At 44.6% G+C, this 14,901-nt stretch overlaps 1 pseudogene; it reads left to right on the top strand.

Moving 5' to 3' along the window:
* The first annotated feature begins 7,822 nt into the window (after window positions 1-7,822).
* On the top strand, window positions 7,823-7,940 carry LOC126288434 (5S ribosomal RNA; annotated as a pseudogene).
* Window positions 7,941-14,901: the final 6,961 nt, after the last annotated feature.

Below are 14,901 nucleotides of genomic sequence, written 5' to 3'. Positions count from 1 at the left end.
GTGTGTGTGTGTGTGTGTGTGTGTGTGTGTGTGTGGGGGGGGGGGGGGGGGGGGGTGCGTTACATTATGTGCGTTTATATACACAAAAAAGTGCATTATACAGTTTTCGAAGCTGCAGCACGATAAGCAACCTATACTGCAATGGCGAGGATTCTTCATTGGCATCATCACCCCATGGTAGTTTCGTCAAGCGGGGAAAAAAAAACACGGAATGTAATGTAAAACGAGAACTAGTCGTCTGAAGATGTACCTTTCGGTTCGAAACCGGTAAAGGCGCTATTTAAATAAATAGATAGCATTGTAAAAAGTGTCTGCTTGCTGTAATCTTCTGTGTAAGACTCAGCCTATAACATATAAAGTCTCCACACTCTTCGCTCAGTTACATCGAAAGCTGCTGCAAGCCATGAGTGCAATAATGCGCACAACTTCAAAAAATTTACTATTCGTACCATCAATGTTTTCACCTGGCCCGTGCCTGCAAATTTAGCACAAAATAGTTCTTGGTGTACAGGACAATGAATCCCGTCTGTCTATCGTTGTATTTTGTTTGTCTTTTACTATGAAGTAGGTGTTCAGAACATCAGTGAATACAATCCTATTCTAGTCAATGAGATCCCAGGCAGAAGATGTGTCTAGAGACGCCTCATGCAGCGATGGGGTACCAAATAAACTAGGGCGTAGGCCCTACAACCAGGAGCAGTGGTCTGGGTTGTCGTTTCATTTTATAGTAGGATCCCTTAAGTTGTCATCCACAGCAGCCTTGCAGCACAGCATTACAAAGACGATATTCTACGCCCCGTTTTGTTGCTCCTCATGGCAAACCATCCTGGGCTTCCATTTCAGCGAAATACTGCCCACCGGAACATGGAGAGAGTTTCTATTGCTTGACCTCGTGCTTGGTAAACCGTGCGTCGACTGCAAAGTGGCCTATCTCTTCCCCAATTGAGATCTATCCAGAATAACTGGATAGAATTTGGCTCGGTATACCCTAGGACGGCATCCAAAGACAGATTACACAAGTAACGGGTAAGACGAATAGAATGCGGTTTATTGGCAGAATCCTCAAGCGATGTAGTCCTTCGACAAAGGAAATTGGTTACATTACATTAGTTCGTCCGGCCTTAGAGTATTGTTCTCCTGTATGGGTCCCTTACGAGTTGGGTCTCATTCAAGAGACTGAGAAGGTCAAAAGAAGAGCGGCAAGATTCGTGAGTGGTACATTTAGCGATCTCGAGAGCGTTACATATTTCGTAGAAAGTGTGAAGTGGGACAAACTTGCAGATAGACACGCGCTAAATCGAAGGGGCTGCTCACTAAATTCCAAAATCCGATCTTCGCCGAGGATGCAGAGCATATATTATTACTATCAACTTTTAAATCACGCAATGATCACCATTCGAAGATAAAAGAAATTAGAGCTCGTATCGTACTGAGACTGAGGAGTTCAGAAGTCACAGTCGTTTTTCCCTCGGTGGATCCGCAGGCGGAACGGGAGGTGAATAATATGACTTTGGGGCGAATTGTGCCCTCCATCACACACCGCGTGATGGATAGCGGAGTAATGCAATGATCATTCATCTGCCTTGTGATTTCGTATAGATACGTAGCATACGGGCCGAGTTCAGTCAGGTAATGTACCGGTCTACTCGACGGGTTTAAAGTTCTCGTCTTTAATCTCTCCCTGATGTTAGGAAGACATTCGTATGTTCTTCCTGAGCCTGACGTTTGCCGTTCATTTTGCCACAGTTGTGATGTGCGATCTCCTACTGATTTTTCGAAATGACCTCAGTTACAACCTTCGTACTTCCACTTGATTTCCTTTCTGTAATCGGCAAAAAGCTCCCCAACTTCTAAGTCCAAAGGACAAAGTATCATTTAGGGTAGTGCAGCAGGCGCCCGTTAATCTTAGTAGCACTCCTCGTAGCATTCTTCTCATTAATGAGGCTAGCTTCACTAGCTGCAGTCTATGAGTGTTACAAATCTCGTAGAAAGTTTGAAGTGGGACACACTTGCAGACAGACACGCGCTACACTCCGTCTTTAGGCCACGAGTGGCGTACCGGGACCATACCACCGCCGTGTCATCCTCAGTTGAGGATGCTGATAGGAGGGACGTGGGGTCAGCACACCGCTCTCCGGGTCGTTATGATAGTATTCTTGACCGAAGCCGTTACTGTTCGGTCAAGTAGGTCCTCAATTGCCATCACCAGGCTGAGTGCACCCAGAAAAATGGCAACAGCGCATGGCGGCCTGGTCAACCATCCAAGTGCCGAACACGCACGACAGAGCTTAACTTCGGTGATCTCACGGGAGCCGGTGTAGCCACTGTGGCAAGGCCGTTGTCACCATATCCTACAACTATTACTAATATAGATTTTTGGTATATTGTGTTTGATTTCAAGGGAGGTCGAAGCAGCCTACTCGAAATGGTTATAATATTATTTATCACTGGCAATTTTTGCGCCTTACAGTGAATGGACATCATATTTCAGATGCAGAATCACGTGTACCGACTTCCGTCTATGTCGCACAGCTCCTTCTTGGTGCTACGATTTTTTTCCGCCGGTGTATTTTGGTTGCAGTACTTCCAATGTTCCATTTTTACTTTCTCTGAGATCCACACAGCAGTACACTAGTTTGATACGGAAAGAAACGGAGGACGAGTAAGAATGAACAGGAACGATGGCGAAGATGCCAAGTTTGTCCGCCGGTAGCAGAGTTGTGGCGCCACGCGAGATGGACCGCGCAGCGCGGCTGGGCACTTTGCCGCGCCGTGGTCCAGTGCGGCTGGCTGCCCTTCGGCCCGCCTCTGGACCGAAGGCCTCGGCCGCAGGTGGAGCCGGCGCCGTACGCACAGTGGATCGATACGGCCTCCAGGCCTGAGCCGCCGTGCCGCCATTTCAATACTAAAGGCCCAGCCGGCAGCCAGGAAGCACCGGCCGTAGCCGCGCGGCTGCTGGGGCGCACCGCGCCGACCCCAGGGGCGGCCATTCTGCTGGAGGGAGCCGCGAGGATTTAACAGTACTACGCAGGTGGCTTTGGAGGACTGAAGATCAAATGTGGCAGAAGGGATGGACAACATTCCATCAGAACATCTGAAATCATTGGGGGAAGTGGCAACAACACGATTATTAAATTACAATGAAGTGAACACCCTTAGCTGCCTACAGGAGTTGACATACGTTATCGAGGACAGATCAAAATGTGTGTCCCGAACGAGACTCGAACCGGGGATCTCCTGCTTACATGGCAGACGCTCTGTCCATCTGAGCCACCGAGTACACAGAGAATAGCGCGTCTGCATGGATTTATCTCTGGCAGGCCTCCCGCGAAACCCACATTCTCAACGTATTGTCCCGCACTACATCCGTAGTGCACCCGCCCATTATACTCGATACTCGCGGCCCGTTGCCGATTCCCGTAACAGTTCGCACTCTGTTTGTGCATTCGCACAGAAGAAGAAGGTGGTCAAGTGGCCGGTGAGCTAAGGGTGTTCGTTTCATTGTAATTTCGTTCTAACGAGCTGATTGGTTACCGATGGTATCTGTTCTTCCGGACATGTCCAAAAGAACATCTTAGTAAATATATAAACGACTATTCACGTTGGCGAGTACAATGTATGAGGCTGGCGACATACCACCCGACTTTCGGAAAAATATCATCCACACAATTCCGAAGACTGCTTGAGCTGACAAGTGCGTGAATTATCCGACTAACAGCTTAACAGATCATGCATACAAGTTGCTGACAAGAGTAATATGCAGAATAATGGAATAGAAAATTGAGGCTGTGCTAGATGACGATCAGTTTGGTGCCTTTATCTTTTCTAGAGCCAGAGAGCCACCACTGACGTTGCAGTTGATAATGGAAGCAAGATTGAAAAAAAATCAAGACACGTTCATAGGATTTGTCGACCCAGAAAAAGCTATCGATAGTGTAAAATGGTGCAAGATGTTCGAAATTCTGAGAAGAGTAGGGGTAAGCTATAGACGGGTAATATACAATATGTACAAGAGCCAAGAGAGAATAATAAAAGTGGATGATCAAGATTGGAAAGGGTGTAAGATAGGGATGTAACCTTTCGCTCTTATTGTTAAATCTATATATCGAAGAAGCAATGATGAAAATAAAATAAAAGTTCAGGAGAGGAATTAAAATTCAAGGTGAAAGCATGTCAATAATACGATTCGCTGATGACTTTGCTACCGTGAATCTGCTGAGTGAAACTAACCGTCTAATGTGTACAGAATATGGGCTCAGAGTAAATCGAAGAAAGACGAAACTAATGAGAAGTAGCGGAAATTAGAACAGCGAGAAACTTAACATCAGAATTGATGAAGTTAAGTAATCTGCTACGTAGGCAGCAAAATAACCAATGACGGACGGAGGGAGAAAACAGAAGTCTAGTAATACTAAACATAGGCCTTAATTTGAGGAAGAAATTTCTGAGAATGTACTTTAGAGAACAGCATTGTATGGTAGTGAAACATGAACTGTGGGAAAACCGAAAGAGAAGAGAACCGAAGAATTTGAGATGTGCTGCTACAGACGAATTTTGAAAATGAGGTGGACTGATGAGGTTCTGCACAGAAACGGAGAAGAAATGAATATGTGGAAAACATTGATAAGAAGAAGGGACAGGATGATAGGACATATGTTGAGACATCAGGGAATTACTTTCTTGGTATTAGAGGGAGCTGTAGAGGGCAAAACCTGCACAGGAAGACATAGATTGGAATACATCCTGAGGGCGTAGGTTGCAAGTGCTACTCTGAGATGAAGAGGTTGGCACAGGACAGGAATTCGTCGCGGGCCGCATGAACTAGTCAGAAGACTGATGACTCAAAAAGAAAAAAAAAAATTGGGTCCAATTTTTACAGGACCAAACAGCAATACGTTGTGGTGGACAATAGACAAATCAACAACTGTTGCAAGGCAACCCCAGAAAAGACAATAAGAAAATATTTGGGACTTTATAGTCTTGGGAGTGCCACACCAACCCACAGAATGACGTCCCACGCTAACTTATGAAAATATTATCAGCGATTTGGCGACGACAAGTAGAACTGTAAAATACTATAAGAAGTGAACTTCAGTTAACACGATTCATAAGCGTCCGACTGAAAAGCTCCACAGTCTATCTTTCCCTTACTATAGACACTTAACAGTACCTACAAAGTTCACTCATGGACACTACCAGAGTGTCAAATTAGTCGTTATAACTGTGGATAACAGAGTTTAACACGCTCGGGGCCGAATTAGGTTTCTTAATAAGACAATTAATGACTTGGTCCCTGACTTCGATCTAAAACAGTCATTTACCTTAAAGCAGCTGAAGCGATATCAACGCTCTCCTACAACTGGAGACTGGAGTACCGAAGCAAAGCTTCCACTACTCACAAGTGTGATATACGCTCCACCAACGTGCTCCATTTTAGAATTCTTATGCTCACCCCAGGAACCAAACTTGCCGTTATTCTTCAGCGGAATCCAAGGGCAGAACCAAGAAATCAATTCTCAGGCCTTGAATGACCACACGATGATCGCCATCGGGACAACATACTGGGATCTCCGAGCACACGGCGTTCCGTCCCCAACCGACTGCTTCCGCGGGACCCACTGACCAAACGGCCTTGCCCTCCGACACCGACGTTTCTACTCACGCAAAGTTCAGAGCTAACTCCCAGCAACCCCCTTCTTCCTGGGTTTGTCGCCTCGACTCCAATCCGATCTCGCTATTGGCATACGACGAGTACTGAGAAGGCGGGTGGTTTAAAAAAAAAAAAAAAAAATGAAATAACGAGCCGTACCGGTTCAATATTGTCCAAAGTGTTCTTCAGACCAATTGCGAAGAATTGTGGCCCTGCGACATGGTGCATTGTTATCCACAGTTCTATCATTGATTAGGAACATGATGTCCATGAATAGCTGGAAATGGTCTCCAAGTAGTGGAGCATGACCAGGACGCAGTTCATTCCATGTAGACACACACCACAACGTAATGCAGCCACCACCAGCGTGCACGATGCCTTTTCCATGACTTCGTGTGTTCTGCCTCACACTCGAAAGCTGCTATGAGCTAGCTCCTACCTACTGAAATAGGGACTCACCCGGCCAGGCCACGGTTTTCCAGCCGTCTAGGCTCCAACCGATATGGTCACGAGCGTAGGAGAGGCGCTGTTGGCGATGTCGCACTACGAGGGTAAGTCAGTTATTATCCGGAAAGTAGTTATAAAATTGTATTGTAATCAAATAGGAAACTTACAAGAGCATAATTTTTCGACATAGTCTCCTTGCATTTCAACGCATTTGGTCCATCGGTCTACAAGCTTCCTGATGCCCTCAAAAAAGAAGGTCCTCGGTTGAGCTGCGAGCCTGGAATACTCCGCTTCTTTCACTGCTTCGTCCGAGACAAATCGACGACCGCTTAATGCCTGTTTGAGTGGACCACACAAGGGAGAGTCAGAAGAGGAAATATCTGTACTATATGGAGGATGATCCATTACTTCAAATTTTAGTTTCTGGAGCGTTTCAGCAGTGTGGTCAGCAGTATAACGACGGGCGTTGTCGTACAACAACACAACACCTTTTGACAGCAATCCTCGGCGTTTGCTTCGAATTGTAGGCTTTAGCCTGGCAGTAAGCATCTCACTGTAACGTACACCGTTTATTGTTGTGCCACTTTCCAGTACTGGACCATGTGCGTCCCAAAAATCCGTAAGCATCAGTTTTCCTGCGGACGGTTGGGTCTTGAACTTTTTCTTGCACGGAGAATTTGAATGTTTCCATTCCATATTCTGCCGTTTACTCTCCAGCTCGTAATATGGATCCATGTTTCGTCACCAGTAATGATCCTGTCTAAGAAGTTGTGCCTTTAGTTACCGTAGCGATCCAAATGTCAAATATTTTTTTGAAGATATCCAAGCGCGTTTGTTTATGCAAGTGTGTGAGTTGTTTTGGAATCATCTTGCACAAACTTTATGAAACCCAAATCTTATGTGGATAATTTCGTAGGCAGAACCGAGACTAATTTGCAGACAATGTGCCACTTCGTCAATAGATAATTGTCTGTCTAACGTGAACCCTCAATGGTTTCTTCATTTTTGGAGGTAAACGATCGTCTGGCTCCTTCATTGTGGGTAACGCTTATGCGACCATTTCGGAATTTTTCAAGCCATTCGTAGAAACTCCGGTGTGGCAAAGCACTGTTCCCTTACTATACCAAAAGTATCCGACGAATCTCGGCCCCTGATATTCCTTCCGACTACATAAAACGGATCGCTGAATGTTGCCCTTCTTTGGTCAGTACGGCAGCGATAACGAAACTAGCCTAGCACCTTGAAAATTGCAAAGTATAACAACAAATAAACAACGCATGCATCATCAATGTAAAACGACAGTACTACCAGAATAAACAAAAATATAAGTAAATTGCGGATACTAATTGACTTCTTACCCTCGTATTATCAAGGGCACACCCTTCGGCCATCTGCTGCCATATTTAGACGCCCTGTCGTCACTGATATGTTCGCCGTACGTACCACATCAAGTTCTGCGGGTATTTCACGCTGTGTTGCTTGTCTGTTATCAAAGGCCTCTGCTATCGGTCGCCAAGTGAAGGCCGTCTGCCATTGCGTTATCCATGGTCAGAGGTACTGCCTGAAATTTGTTATTCTCGTAGCAGTCTTGACACTGTGGATCTCGGAATACCGAATTCCCTATGTATTTCCCAGTTGTGCGGCCATAAGCAGCCTTTCCACATGAATAACCTGAGTACAAATGACAGTTCCGCCATTTCACTGCCCTTTTGTACGTTGCGTAAAGGCAACGGCCTTGCCGCAGTGGATGCACCGGTTCCCGTGAGATCACCGAAGTTAAGCGCTGTCGGGCGTGGTCGCCACTTGGATGGGTGACCATCCAGGCCGCCATGTGCTGTTGCCATTTTTCGGGGTGCATTCAGCCTCGTGATGCCATTTGAGGAGGTACTCGACCGAATAGTAGCGGCTCCGGTCAAAGAAAACCATCATAACGACCGGGAGAACGGTGTGCTGACACCAAGCACCTCCTATCCGCATCATCAATGAGGGTGACACGGCGGTCGGATGGTCCCGATGGGCCACTTGTGGACTGAAGAGGGTGCTTTATACCTTATGTACGCGATGCTACCGCCATTTGTTTCTCTACATATCGCTGTCCCAGGCTTTTGTCTCCTCATTGTGGTATATCCTTTTATTATTTCTACTACTGGTAATAACAAATAGCAGCTCACTGAAATAACACCGAATTTCTGGCACAGGTATACTTGTGCTTAATATGTGCAGTGAAACTAAATACTGCAAAAGACAATCTGGCGTGGCGTAACTCTCAGTAATGTGTGTGTGTGTGTGTGTGTGTGTGTGTGTGTGTGTGTGTGTGGAGTGTGGAGTGTGGGGTGTGTGTGTGTGTGTGTGTGTGTGTGTGTGTGTGTGTGTGTGTGTGTGTGTCTGCCTACTACAGTATTCGTCTACAATGGAATCAGGTGTGATTTAATTTACATCACTCTTTCATCGTATCGTGTTTCTCATTAATGGTAGCTCCATATGGCGATCTCTTACTTTGCGCGAACATATCATGACATCCACAGACTGAATTAAGCACTGAAGCGCAGGATAGTGGCTAACAGTAGTGTGCATAGTGTGCAGCAGGCGATAAATGCGTGTTGAGCAGAAAACAGCCCCAGCACTGAGAGAGGAAATATTTAACCCGTTGTCTCGTCGACGGCGCTACGAAACAACGCGGAATAAAAAAGTTTCAATAGAAAAAGGAAAAGAACATTGCTTTGTGACCACGCTGGCGACAGCTGATAATATAATAGTCACGGGGGTATTGGTTATTTTAAAAATGGAACGCAGTGGCAGTGCTATCATTCGCTTCCCGCTCCATTTCCTTTTATGACACCTTTCCAGAATGTATTGCTGGCGTTCAGGCTAATTTCACTACAGCGTATCTGGTTTCACATCTCTGCTTATTTTGGTCTTTTTCTGTGCTGCGTTTGGAATGCTGTGTTTTAAAGCCGGCCAGTAGGTGGAGGTTTATCTAGTTGATCGTTTCATTCGTCGAATGATTTAAAATAAAACACATAAATTTTAGTGTAAAAATGATGACACTTGAATTCTCTAAACTATCATTTACATTGATGAAATATGTTTCAAATCAATGGCGACGGTAACGTGGGCACTGCGTGATACCTTTCAGATTTGTATCAGGTGACAATGATACTCATGTCTCATGTCGTAATTTGGAATCATATGGGACGCTCCCCCCCCTCCCACCCCCCCACCACCCACCCCATGATCCATGGACCTTGCCGTTGGTGGGGAGGCTTCCGTGCCTCAGCGATACAGATAGCCGTACCGTAGGTGCAACCACAATGGAGGGGTATCTGTTGAGAGGCCAGACAAACGTGTGGTTCCTGAAGAGGGGCAGCAGCCTTTTCAGTAGATGCAGGGGCAACAGTCTGGATGATTGACTGATATGGCCTTGTAACAATAACCAAAACAGCCTTGCCGTGCTGGTACTGCGAAAGGCTGAAAGCAAGGGGAAACTACAGCCGTAATTATTCCCGAGCGCATGCAGCTTTACTGTATGATTAAATGACGATGGCGTCCTCTTGGGTAAAATATTCCGGAGGTAAAATAGTCCCCCATTCGGATCTCCGGGCGGGGACTACTCAAGAGGATGTTGTTATCAGGAGAAAGAAAACTGGCGTTCTACGGATCGGAGCGTGGAGTGTCAGATCCCTTAATCGAGCAGGTAAGTTATAAAATTTAAAAAGGGAAATGGATAGGTTAAAGTTAGATATAGTGGAAATTAGTGAAGTTCGGTGGCAGGAGGAAGAAGACTTCTGGTCAGGTGACTACAAGGTTATAAACGCAAAATCAAATAGGGGTAATGCAGGAGTAGGTTTAATAATGAATAGGAAAATAGGAATGCGGGTAAGCTACTGCAAATAACATAGTGAATGCATTATTGTGGCCAAGATGACACGAAGCCCACACCTACTACAGTAGTACAGGTTTATATGCCAACTAGCTCTGCAGATGACAAAAAAATTGAAGAAATATATGATCAAATAAAAGAAATTATTCAGATAGTGAAGGGAGATGAAAATTTAATAGTCATGGGTGACTGGAATTCGGCAGTAGGAAAAGGGAGAGAAGGAAATGTAGTAGGTGAATATGGACTGGGACAAAGAAATGAAAGAGGAAGCCGCTTGGTAGAATTTTGCACAGGGCACAACTTAATCATAGCTAACACTTGGTTCAAGAATCATAAAAGAAGGCTGTATACATGGAAGAAGCCTGGAGGTACTGACAGGTTTCAGATTATATAATGGTACGACAGAGATTTAGGAACCAGGTTTTAAATTGTAAGACATTTCCAGGGGCAGATGTGGACTCTGGCCACAATCTGTTGGTTATGATCTGCAGATTAAAACTGAAGAAACTGCAAAAAGATGGGAATTTAAGGAGATGGGACCTGGATAAACTAAAAGAGCCAGAGGTTGTACGGAGTTTCAAGGAGAGCATAAGGGAGCAATTTACAGGAATGGGGGAAAGAAATACAATAGAGGAAGAATGGGTAGCTTTGAGGAATGAAGTAGTGAAGGCAGCAGAGGATCAAGTAGGTAAAAAGACGAGGGCTTGTAGAAATCCTTGGGTAACAGAAGAAATATTGAATTTAATTGGTGAAAAGAGAAAATACAAAAATGCAGTAAACGTAGCAGGCAAAAAGGAATACAAACGTCTCAAAAATGACATCGACAGGAAGTGCAAAATGGCTAAGCATGGATGGCTAGAAGACAAATGTAAGGATGTAAAGGCTTATCTCACTAGGGGTAAGATAGATACTGCCTACAGGAAAATTAAAGAGACCTTTGGAGAGAAGAGACCCACGTGTATAAATATCAAGAGCTCAGATGGCAACCCAGTTCTAAGCAAAGAAGGGAAGGCAGAAAGGTGGAAGGAGTATATAGAGGGTCTATACAAGGGCGATGTACTTCAGGACAATATTATGGAAATGGAAGAGGATGTAGATGAAGATGAAATGGGAGATATAATACTGCGTGAAGAGTTTGACAGAGCACTGAAAGACCTGAGTCGAAACAAGGCCCCCGGAGTAGACAACATTCCATTGGAACTACTGACGTCCTTGGGAGAGCCAGTCCTGACAAAACTCTACCATCTGGTGAGCAAGATGTATGAGACAGGCGAAATACCCTTCCGCTTCAAGAAGAATATAATATTGCAATCCCAAAGAAAGCAGGTGTTGACAGATGTGAAAATTACCGAACAATCAGTTTAATAAGTCACAGCTGCAAAGTACTAACACGAATTCTTTACAGACGAATGGAAAAACTAGTAGAAGCCGACATCGGGGAATATGAGTTTGGATTCCGTAGAAATGTTGGAACACGTGAGGCAATACTGACCCTACAACTTATCTTAGAAGCTACATTAAGGAAGGGCAAACCTACGTTTCTAGCATTTGTAGACTTAGAGAAAGCTTTTGACAATGTTGACTGGGATACTCTCTTTCAAATTCTTAAGGTAAATACAGGGAGCGAAAGGCTATTTACAATTTGTACAGATACCAGATGGCAGTTATAAGAGTCGAGGGACATGAAAGGGAACCAGTGGTTGGGAAGGGAGTGAGACAGGGCTGTAGTCTCTCCCCGATGTTATTCAATCTGTATATTGAGCAAGCAGTGAAGGAAACAAAAGAAAAATTCGGTGTAGGTATTAAAGTCCATGGAGAAGAAAAAAAACTTTGAGGTTCGCTGATGACATCGTAATTCTGTCTGGGACAGCAAATTACTTGGAAGAGCATTTGAACGGAATGGATAGTGCCTTGAAAGGAGGATATAAGATGACCATCAACAAAAGCAAAACGAGGATAATGGAATGTAGTCAAATTAAGTCGGGTGATGCTGAGGGAATTAGATTAGGAAGTGAGACACTTAAAGTAGTAAAGGAGTTTTGCTATTTGGGGAGCAAAATAACTGATGATGCTCGAAGTAGAGAGGATATAAAATGTAGACTGACAATGGCAAGGAAAGCGTTTCTGAAGAAGAGAAGTTTGTTAACATCGAGTATAGATTTAGAAGTCAGGAAGTCATTTCTGAAAGCATTTGTATGGAGTGTAGCCATGTATGGAAGTGAATCATGGACGATAAATAGTTTGGACAAGAAGAGAATGGAAGCTTTCGAAATGTGGTGCTACAGAAAAATTTTGAAGATTGGATGGTTAGATCACATAACTAACGTGGAAGTATTGAATAGGATTGGGGAGAAGAGAAGTTTGTGGCACAACTTGACCAGAAGAAGGGATCGGTTGGTAGGACATGTTCTGAGGCATCAAGGGATCACCAATTTCGTATTGGAGGGCAGCGTGGAGGGTAAAAATCGTAGAGGGAGACCGAGAGTTGACTACACTAAGCAGATTCAGAAGGATGTAGGTTGCAGTAGGTACTGGGAGATGAAGAAGCTTGCACAGGATAGAGTAGCATGGAGAGCTGCATCAAACCAGTCTCAGGACTGAAGACCACAACAACAACAACATGAGACGCTCCTTCCATTTGAAGGATTTCTTACAGAATCAATGCAAAGAGTGTTATTCCACTTTTTCACTGATGAAGGCAAATGACGTAGCATGCAGTACGTATTAGTTAATAGTATCCCGTTAGGAACAGTTGAAAGAGAAGCGGTCATTGAAAAGGAGAGGCACAAAAGTATCCAAAAATCATCCGGACATCCCAACGTAACGTGGAGTTGACCAGTAAACGTCGCCAGAGACGGACTCGCCAGGATAAGAGCAGGCAAGGAGAATAAGAAAAAACGCTCTGAGCACTACGGGACTTAACATCTGCTGTCATCAGTCCCCTAGAACGGCGGCGGGGCAGTGTCGTCTTCCCGTTACAGACGCAGTAACAGCATAGTGGATCGTCAGGACAGCTCACTGACTTCGAACGTGTGTGGCGGTTTCTGCCTCTACCTAACTTATTAACTAATGAGGATGAGATGTTCCTGCCGTGAACCATAACTGCGGCGGACGTGCTAACATTGCAAGCTGTTCTTTGGTAATTGTTGCATGCGGAGGGCTACGTTACCTAACTCGTCACGAGATGGTCCAAGAAAACTTCTTGCAGTTTCCCTGGCCCAACAAGAGGAGGTTTGATTACATCGTGTCTTCTAATGCTGTCTCTGACTCTCTATTTGTTTTCTTCTCCACCGGTTGCAGAGTCTAAAATGTGTGCAATCAACTATGAATGGTGCAGTGGCAAGTGGGAAAGTCTCAATGCCACTACAATGAAATTCTTAAAAATAAAGGAGTCAACGTACTTTATTTAAAAGTGAGGAAAATATGGTTTTTAGGGCTAGCCTAATTTTTGCGCCAGTGTAATGGCAATAATTGAATTAAGTTCACGGACCCTAATCTTCACTTCTCGAACAGAACTGCAAGCTCACAAAGACGTCCACTCGACTTAAAGTCCCACACGGTTTCGCACACACGTAATCGTACATAAACATTTCCGCGGGGAAACAACACTTTCATTTAATTAGAATAGCACAAAATACCCACACACAACAAACACATATTGCCGATGAGAAAGTTGCCTATAGACCCCTTGAATACTAGACGAAGATTGTGTTTCGCACATGTGTTTCTGATTGGTCGCCTTAGTCGGCCAATGATTGACAACACTACGTAAAAATTCTCATGAACTTCAGAACTTGATTTTGGAGTTACCGGAAACTTATGAGGAAGCTGTCAGCGTGCGTTATGCCGACAGTATAACAGGAGGCATAGATTAACATTTAAATGGTAAATATTAGTAAACGAAGTTATTCGATTGCCGGCAAGCCTGGCAACGTGAATGGCAGCACTATCTATATTCTGACGGTTTGTACTCGCACCATCGTGACGGTCTGTCATTTTGTGGAACGGGGAGTGCTACCGATCTTAGTTGCTTGCTGACTTACTGCAGCGTGACCTTCTCTACACTGTACAACGTAATATAACCAAATGTGGGCTGATATGAGGCTCAAATGCCACCCTTCTAAAGCATGCCAAATCGACTGTTGTTGATGTGTTTGTGAAGTGAAACCGCGAAGGAACATATGCAGCTAAACTTAGTCCATCCAGACCTCACGTATTTGTGGATAGGGACCGTCAAGCTTTGCATGATATAGGCAGAAGTATCACTAGTGTGTTCCATTGTGCTACCAGCAGTCCAGCTGAGAAGAGACTTGAACAGAAAGGAGTACAAGGGTGAAGCAGCTCATCACAAGTGACACATTCCCGCAATCTGCGCTAAATGACTGTGGATGACTGGCAACGATTGATTTGGGGTGCTGAACAACGATATACCCTGTGACAATCCGATGTAAGCATTTAGCTTTGGCGAAAGCAGGGAACGTTACCTGCCATTATTTGTCTTGTCAACAATCAACATCGATACATCAACAAGTAAATACATTTGTAAAACGTCTATAAATATTGGAGAGAATTCTTCCATCGATATATCAATAGACTGGCGATATCAAGTGCCGATATTTTTATTTCATACACTCCTGGAAATTGAAATAAGAACACCGTGAATTCATTGTCCCAGGAAGGGGAAACTTTATTGACACATTCCTGGGGTCAGATACATCACATGATCACACTGACAGAACCACAGGCATATAGACACAGGCAACAGAGCATGCACAATGTCGGCACTAGTACCGTGTATATCCACCTTTCGCAGCAATGCAGGCTGCTATTCTCCCATGGAGACGATCGTAGAGATGCAGGATGTAGTCCTGTGGAACCGCTTGCCATGCCATTTCCACCTGGCGCCTCAGTTGGACCAGCGTTC

The sequence above is a fragment of the Schistocerca gregaria genome, chromosome 1, assembly GCF_023897955.1.
Source record: "Schistocerca gregaria isolate iqSchGreg1 chromosome 1, iqSchGreg1.2, whole genome shotgun sequence".
Classification (NCBI taxonomy): Eukaryota; Metazoa; Arthropoda; class Insecta; order Orthoptera; family Acrididae; genus Schistocerca; species Schistocerca gregaria.
This window is presented reverse-complemented; position numbering and strand designations above follow the sequence as displayed.